Genomic DNA, 8,093 nt, shown 5'->3' on the forward strand with positions numbered 1-8,093 from the left:
AAAAAACCCCCCTCATACGTGTCTTGCGCATACGCACATTCGCGCTAGATAGTCGTTGTAGGATCGACTAGTCACGACTAGCTAGCGCGGATGCGTGAGTGCGCGCACTGGGACCACTCTTCTTGAATAGTACCGTCATTGTGTGCTTAGAGCGAAGTATTTATGCCGTCGGTCAATGGCTGTTGCTGTAATTTCTGTCTTTTAATTAAATGATCTTGTGGAGAATTGCTTGGTAGACACGTTGACAATGGATCTGGGAGTTGACTTGGTGAGTGCTGAAGTATTTCAATTGAACTACACAGATTTGGAGACGTAGTACGCATAAATAAATAAATAAATAAATAAATAAATAAATAAATAAATAACTAAAATAAACAAAGGGAAAAATAAACAAACAAAAAACAACAGCGACAAACAAAAAAATGTTTGCAATAGTATTTCGAGGACATCAGTCAGTCGGAATGTGAGTTAGCGCCAAGCAAACCATAATTATTCGTATATTTAAAGAAAGGTGTTTTTATTAAGTATTGTACGGTTTGGCTCGTTGGTCTAGGGGTATGATTCTCGCTTTGGGTGCGAGAGGTCCCGGGTTCGAATCCCGGACGAGCCCGAGTGCAGCACTTCTTTTTGTCGCATAAGAAATTCTTTTAGTTGTTTCAGTCGTTTGACTGTGGCCATGCTGGAGCACCGCCCTGGAGGGTTTTAGTCTAGCAAATCTACTCCAGGATTTATTTCTTGGACCTAGTATATATTCTATCGGTTTCTTTGGACGCAAACACACCAACACTAGTTTTCAAGCTGTGATGGTGGGACAAACACAGACACAATGACACACACACATACGCACACATTTATACATATTCTACACGCTGCTTTCAGTTTCCGTCTACCAAATCCACTCACAAGACTTTGGTCGGCCCGAGGCTACAGTAGAAGACACTTGCCCACGCAGTGGGACTGAACCTGGTTGCGATGGAAGCTTCTTACCACACAATCACGCCTATTGATACATATATATATATATATATATATATATATATATATATATATATATATATATATATATATATATATATATATATATATATATATATATATAACTGAGTTGGCATACATTTTTTTCGTTTATTCATTCGTGTTTTTTTCTTTCTTAAATAATACATTTTCCTACATTAAGATGCTACTGACATTTAATTTAATTTATGAAAATTACAATCTCAGTATGGTTGCCTTTCCGATGTTTGAAAAATTCGAAAGAATAAAAGTATAAAAATACATCGAGCAACCTTCATCTAAATGATTAATTATAAGAAATTAGAAAGAAGAGCACAAGGAACAGTCTACTGAGCCGTAAGGGGCACTAGTCGACTGTTCCTTATGCTTTTCCCTACTAGTTGTTACATTGTTATATATATATACATACATTATATATATATATATATATATATATATATATATATATATATATATATATATATATATATATATATATATATATATATATATATAATGTATGTATATATATACGATGGGCTGCTTCCAGTTTCCATCTACCAAATCCACTCACAAGGCTTTGGTCGGCCCGAATCTACAGTAGATGACACTTGCCCAAGGTGCCACGCAATGGGACTGAACATGGAACCATGTGGTTGGGAAGGAAGCTTCTTACCATACAGCCGCACCTATTTTTAAAAATTTTTATGTAGCTGAGTTATCCCTAGACGAACGAGCCACTTTCAGATGGCGAAGAAACTGAATTATAAAGAGTAAAGATTTAACATCAAATTACTCGAATCACCTCCTATAAAGAGACTCCAAGATATTGTTTATGAAAATTAGCTGACAAATTATTTGTGATTTGCCAAAAAATAAAATAAAATAAATGTCAACAAGAGAAAAAACCTGGGCTACGATGACGATTCCAGCGTGCTTTGCGCTAACAAGGACTATTTGACGGCCGCTGCTCTTTTTCCATCAGTTGTTACATCATCCACGTTCTGTTGGGTCAAGGGGCGGAGTGGCCAGAGGGCTAGTGTATCTGTTCGTGACTACATTGGCATCTAAAGCAGTTAGCGGAAGATAGTAAACCAAGCTTGTACTGCGTAAATGAAGAAATAGGAAATTAAGTTTTAAAAATTAAAACATATAAATTTGAAAATTAGAGAAATAAACACATACTCCAATTTTGGCACAAAGCCAGCAATTTCGGGAGTAGGGTTAGTCGATTACATCGACTCATATCGGCCCCAGTGTTCAACTGTTTCTTACTATATTCAGTCTTTAAAGAATGACATTGGTGGAATTTGAACCCAGAACGTACAGATACCGCTTAACATTTTGTAAATATCAAAAGGAAAAAAAATTGGGCTCGTCCGGGATTTGAACCCGGGACCTCTCGCACCCTAAGCGAAAATCATACCCCTAGACCAACGAGCCAGCTATAAGAACGGATGAAATTTAATTACAAATAGTAAACATATAACTTCAAAGTACACATGCAAAAATATGCACACACATACATATATGTTCACATGTACACTGACATACACATGCACACAGGTTATCACGAAAAGACATCATACAGGATCGCGTCGTCATTGTATGCGCAGACCGAAGTGCTTTTTTAATCGTAATTGGTGTAACTTTTCTCTTTTAATTAAAAGAACTTGTTAAGCATTTGTAATTGTTCTGTTGACACGTGGACAGTGAATTTCAGATTAAAGTAAGAAAAAACAGCAAAGCCTTTACTAGTGTTTTCGAGGCAGCAGTCAGCCAGAATCTGTTACGAATAAGAAAACTATTGTTAGTGGTATATTTAGAGAAATTTGACAGCTTGTTATGTAGCGACCTGTTGGCTCGTTGGTCTAGGGGTATGATTTTCGCTTTGGGTGCGAGAGGTCCCGGGTTCGAATCCCGGACGAGCCCAGTGGTCTTTTTTTTTTTCCTGGATTCTCGCTTTGGGTGCGAGAGGTCCCGGGTTCGAATCCCAGACGAGCCTAGCGGTCTTTATTTTTTTTTCTGTTAGCTTTCTCCGTTTTCATGTTTACATTTCTTTCCTCTTTTCCCCCTTTTCGCTCCTGTCTGTTTTTGTACTTTACATGCGACACATACATACAGAGATTCACAGATTCACACGATCACACACATCTGGATTTTGAATTAGAAGTATCTTTATAACTCAAATCACTGGCTGGAAGTCTATAACAGTTAGTGTAAAATCTATCCACTGATGTGCACAGGCGCTGCACAAGTAAAACAAGATTCAAATTTTGAGTTAGAAGCGGCTCTAAGAATGCAAACATTATCGATATCACATACTCAGTGTTTGTGAATTGTTAAACGCCTTTTAGATTGCCGTATTTCTTCCGAGGAAAGTCGCCTTAAAGATATAGAGTGTTGAAAAACACAGTATACTTCCAGACCAAGCGAAATGAATCGTACCAGAAGTGAAAGATAACGATAGCTATCAATCGATAGATATCAATATTTAGCTGTTATTTCAGTTCATTGATGCGGTATACTCGACCTGGCCATGAGACGAATTCACATCGCTAGCCCGAAATTCATACAGTTAGCGTAAAATAGCGCAACCAAGAACCGTTTAACAGTGCGTCTACGGAATGGCAGATGAGATGTGCACGTCTTGCATGTGTATTTTCTGCTTGTTCCTTTGCCGTCCTTCTGTGCAATTTCTTCTCTTTAACTATTTTTCTTTTACTTGTTTCAGGCATGCAGGAGCACCACCATGAAAAATATTGGTGTCCCAGCATCGCTCCAATACTGATCGACCCCAGTATTTCATTTTTTTAAAGCCTCTTATTCTATCGGTATTTTTTGCCGAACCGCTACGGTGAGGAGACATTAACACACCAACACCGGTTGTCAAGTGGTGATTAGCACCATGCATCAGCAGTCACGTGTGTAATTGTTTTCTCGCGGTCAAATTTTGAGCATTAAGATATCTCTTATTTTGTGTTATGTCAGTAGCGACGTGTTAAGTTTTGATATGGGTTTGCATGCTAATTTAAACGCAATGCCAACATTTTCACGCAAACACAAATACTTGAAAATTAAACGTAGTGATACAAAGTAGGAAAAGAACTAAAGTGCCATCTTTTAAGTATCTGGGTTTACAAAATTGGTTTCTGTTTTTGACTAGGCAGTAAGGGCCTATATCTTATATAAGGTAGTAGTGGGATAGGCTAACGTCGCAATATTCTGCTGCTCTCCGGGCGAAATGCTCAAAGCAAAGTCGAACTCAGAAATTAAAGAGCAGGACGAAATTCTCCCAAGCATTTTGTCCGGTGTGCTAAAGTACTGGCAGTTCGCCGCCTTCACAATAATGATAGCAATAAGGCAGCGAGCTGGCAGAAACGTTGGCACGCCGGGCGAAAGGCTTAGCGGTATTTCGTCTGTCTCTCGTTCTGAGTTCAAATTCTGCCGAGGTCGACTTTGCCTTTCAATCTTTCGGGGTCGATAAATTAAGTACCAGTTGCGTACTGGGGTCGATCTAATCGACTTAGCCCCTTTGTCTGTCCTTGTTTGTCCCCTCTATGTTTGGCCCCTTGTGGGTAATAAAGAAACAAGAAACGTTAGCAACGCCGGGCGAAACGCTTAGCGGTGTTTCGTCTGTCATTATGTTCTGAGTTCAAATTCCGCCGAGGTTGACTTTCTCTTTTATCCTCTCGGGGTCGATAGAATAAGTACCAGTTGCGTACTGAGGTCGATCTAATCGACTGCCCCCCTCTCCCAAAATTTCGGGCCTTGTGCCTAGGGTAGAAAAGAATATTCTGTTACTCTTGAAGCGTTAGCATGCCAGGCAAAATGCTTAACGGCATTTCGTCTCTCTGCGCGTTCTGAGTTTAAAATTCCGTCAAAGTCTTTCACCCTTTTGGGGGTCGATAAAATAAGTACCAGTTATGCACTGGGGATTTATGTTTCTCCGAAACTACTGACCTTGTGCCGAAATTTGAAACCAATATTTTGCTGGTCACATAAACTTCTGACAATAAATAGAGATGTTTTAAACTAAACGAAACGTGTAAAATAATTAACCAATTCATTAACTAAAAACAGCTTTTTGCTTCTTGAAACCGAGTCTACCCAAAACAGACGAATAAATCAGATAAGTGCTTCGCCGTTTTGTTAACCCCGAAAGACTAAAAAGAAAAAAAAAAAAGCGATAAAAACAGGATTGGAAGAATTTGAGAAACTTCCGGGATCAACTGACTACTACTACTACTACTGTTGCTGCTACAACAACAACAACAACAACAACTACTACTACTACTACTACTACTACTACTACTACTACTACTACTATTACTACTACTACTACTGTTATTCTTCTTATTATTATTTTGGCGAATCTAATATATTATTCCTGTGTGAGCCATCAGATAAAGAACGTGGCTATAAAACCCGAACGAATTTGTTTATTTGTTGCGTTTCGTTTCGAAATTAATCAGGTTTACTCGATTTGGCAGACTATTCCAGCTAAATTATCGCTGGATTATCTCTAGGTCTCAAATATGATACTTCCACTGAACTAAGAAACTTGTTGAAACGCATGTGCTGTCTCGTGCGTGAGCCTACATGTATATGTGTGCGCGTGTGCGTGTGTAAGCGTGTGTGTATGTGTGTATGTATGTGTGTGTGTGTGCGCACGCTTGTCCTTATGTGTTTATTATATGTGTTTTGCATGTGAGACAGAAAAAACCCAATAAAAAGTTAACCCATTGATCCGGGACTAAGCATAACAATATAAAACATATCAAGTTGTCTTCTTGCTGTTAGTCTCCCTTTGTTCTTGTTCTTCTTGTTACAGTTGTGCTTTTCATGTTTTTGGCTTTGTATAACCCCCTCACGTCTTTTTTGTGTAGTTGTTACAAACACAGTAAATATATTTAACCAATAGATTTTACGAACTTAACATCTTACTCATAAAATTCACACCTCTTTCAAAAATGGTGCACGCAATCTAACAAAAGACATACGTATTGACAAATATATGTTAATGATATGCAAACGGTAACATTAGTTTGCAGTGTTGCCCAGTAGCGATTTACCATAAGACTTACGGCTACAATAAAAAGCATTGGTCTTATCAATATGACCTATGCTTGCGGTATATTATAATCGGAAGGAACGACCATTAATCTTAAAGGGCACGAAAACCGTTGATTGCGCGATGAGTTAGAAGAAGAAAGAGGTACGGGTAGGTGTGATTAATGGTAGAAGTCCGTTAACTGATTGTAAGTCTTTGAGAATATATCAGAAAATATTCTTATCAAATTAAGTGGAAATGGAAGTGACAATACTATGTGTCACCGTTAAGTGTTATCGGGCTTCTCAATACCCCTATAACTCTGCTGCCATTCCGCAGACAAGCATTTTTTTTTCTTTTGGTTGTTGAGACACGGAACGTAGTGGCGTATTTATTAACCTCCCTTCCCATCACAGAAAACAGACAATATATATATATATATATATATATATATATATATATATATATATATATATATATATATATATATATATATATATGTAAAACAAAAAGAAAATAATTCTTCTTAACTTTGGCACATGGCCAACAATTTTGAGGGGAAGGGCTATGTCGATTACATCAACCCCAGTATCCAACTGGTACTTTGTTTTATCGACCCCTGCAAGAATGAAAGGCAAAGTCAACATCGGCGGAATTCACAGTCAGAACGTAAAGAGCTAACGATTCTGCGCGCTCGCCATCTTTAAAATAATCTTTTCTTTTATAGGCACAAGGCAATCGATTTTTAGGGGAGAGGGCTCAACTCTAAATATCTCAAAGTATTTTGTCCGACACACTAACGATTTTGCCAACTCGCTGCTTAAAAAAAAAAAAAAAATAATCTCCGGAAGGTGCTTGAAAAAATAAGAGGCGTTACTTTAGTTCGCTGGTCGTGAACAGCTGACACCATAGTACTTCTCCAGCGTTAGAAGTTGTGCAAAGGCAATAATAATAATAATAATAATAATAATAATAATAATAATAATAATAATAATAATAATAATAATAATAATAATTTTATTTAAAGGATTGATGTTACTCCTCCAGAAATTAAAGAAACGATAAGAACTTGTGGAAGACACACGTGATGTCGAAATATTGTTCATTTGATAACAGTCGCACTCTTCTTTATTGTTTGTTTAATTTCTGGAGGAGTAACGTCAATCCTTTAAATATTACCAAAATGAAGTAGATTGACAAGTTTATTTTGAACTTGTGGAAGACACACGAGATGTCGAAATATTGTTCATTCGATAACAGTCGCACTCCTCCTCCTCCTCCTCCTCCTCCTCCTCCTCCTCCTCCTCCTCCTCCTCCTCTTCTTCTTCATCTTCTTCTTCTTCTTCTTCTTCTTCTTCTTCTTCTTCTTCTTCTTCTTATTATTATTATTATTATTATTATTATTATTATTATTATTAATAATGATACTCTTTTACTTGTTTCAGTCATTTGACTGCGGCCATGCTGGAGCACCGTCTTTAGTTGAGCAAATCGACCCCAGGACTTATTCTTTGTTAGCCTAGTACTTATTCTATCGTCTGTTTTGCCGAACCGCTAAGTTACGGGGACGTAAATACACCAGCATCGGTTGCCAAGCGATGTTGGGGGGACAAGCACAGACACACAAACACACACACACATACATACATACATAAATACATAAATACATACATACATATAATATATATATACATAAATATAGGGGTCTTCTTTTAGTTTCCGTCTACCAAATCCACTCACAAGGCTTTGGTCGTCCCGAGGCTATGGTAGAAGACACTTGCCCAAGGTGCCACACAATGGGAATGAACCCGGAACCATGTGGTTGGTAAGCAAGCTACTTACCACACAGCCACTCCTGCATAATAATAATGATAATAATAATGATAATAATAATAATAATAATAATAATAATAATAATAATAATAATAATAATAATAATAATAAACCACGGCGTAAATGAGGACGGGACTACAGGTGACGGATTTTCTCCCGGAAGATGCCTTGCGGGTGAGTAACACAGGCCCAGTGGTCATTCTATGGCTGCTAG

The 8,093-nt window shown here is 37.7% G+C and overlaps 3 non-coding genes across 3 annotated transcripts; 2 read left to right on the top strand and 1 right to left on the bottom strand.

Annotated features, from left to right (window-relative positions):
* Window positions 1-538: 538 nt before the first annotated feature.
* On the top strand, window positions 539-610 carry Trnap-ugg (transfer RNA proline (anticodon UGG)). Its single transcript has one exon. It is a non-coding gene; the product is annotated as a tRNA-Pro (tRNA).
* Window positions 611-2,364: 1,754 nt separating this feature from the next.
* On the bottom strand, window positions 2,365-2,436 carry Trnap-agg (transfer RNA proline (anticodon AGG)). Its single transcript has one exon. It is a non-coding gene; the product is annotated as a tRNA-Pro (tRNA).
* A 417-nt stretch (window positions 2,437-2,853) lies between these two features.
* Trnap-ugg (transfer RNA proline (anticodon UGG)) lies at window positions 2,854-2,925 on the top strand. The gene has a single exon. It is a non-coding gene; the product is annotated as a tRNA-Pro (tRNA).
* The last annotated feature ends 5,168 nt before the right edge of the window (window positions 2,926-8,093 follow it).

Source organism: Octopus bimaculoides, chromosome 1 (assembly GCF_046866305.1).
Source record: "Octopus bimaculoides isolate indiv1 chromosome 1, ASM4686630v1, whole genome shotgun sequence".
NCBI classification, from domain to species: Eukaryota; Metazoa; Mollusca; class Cephalopoda; order Octopoda; family Octopodidae; genus Octopus; species Octopus bimaculoides.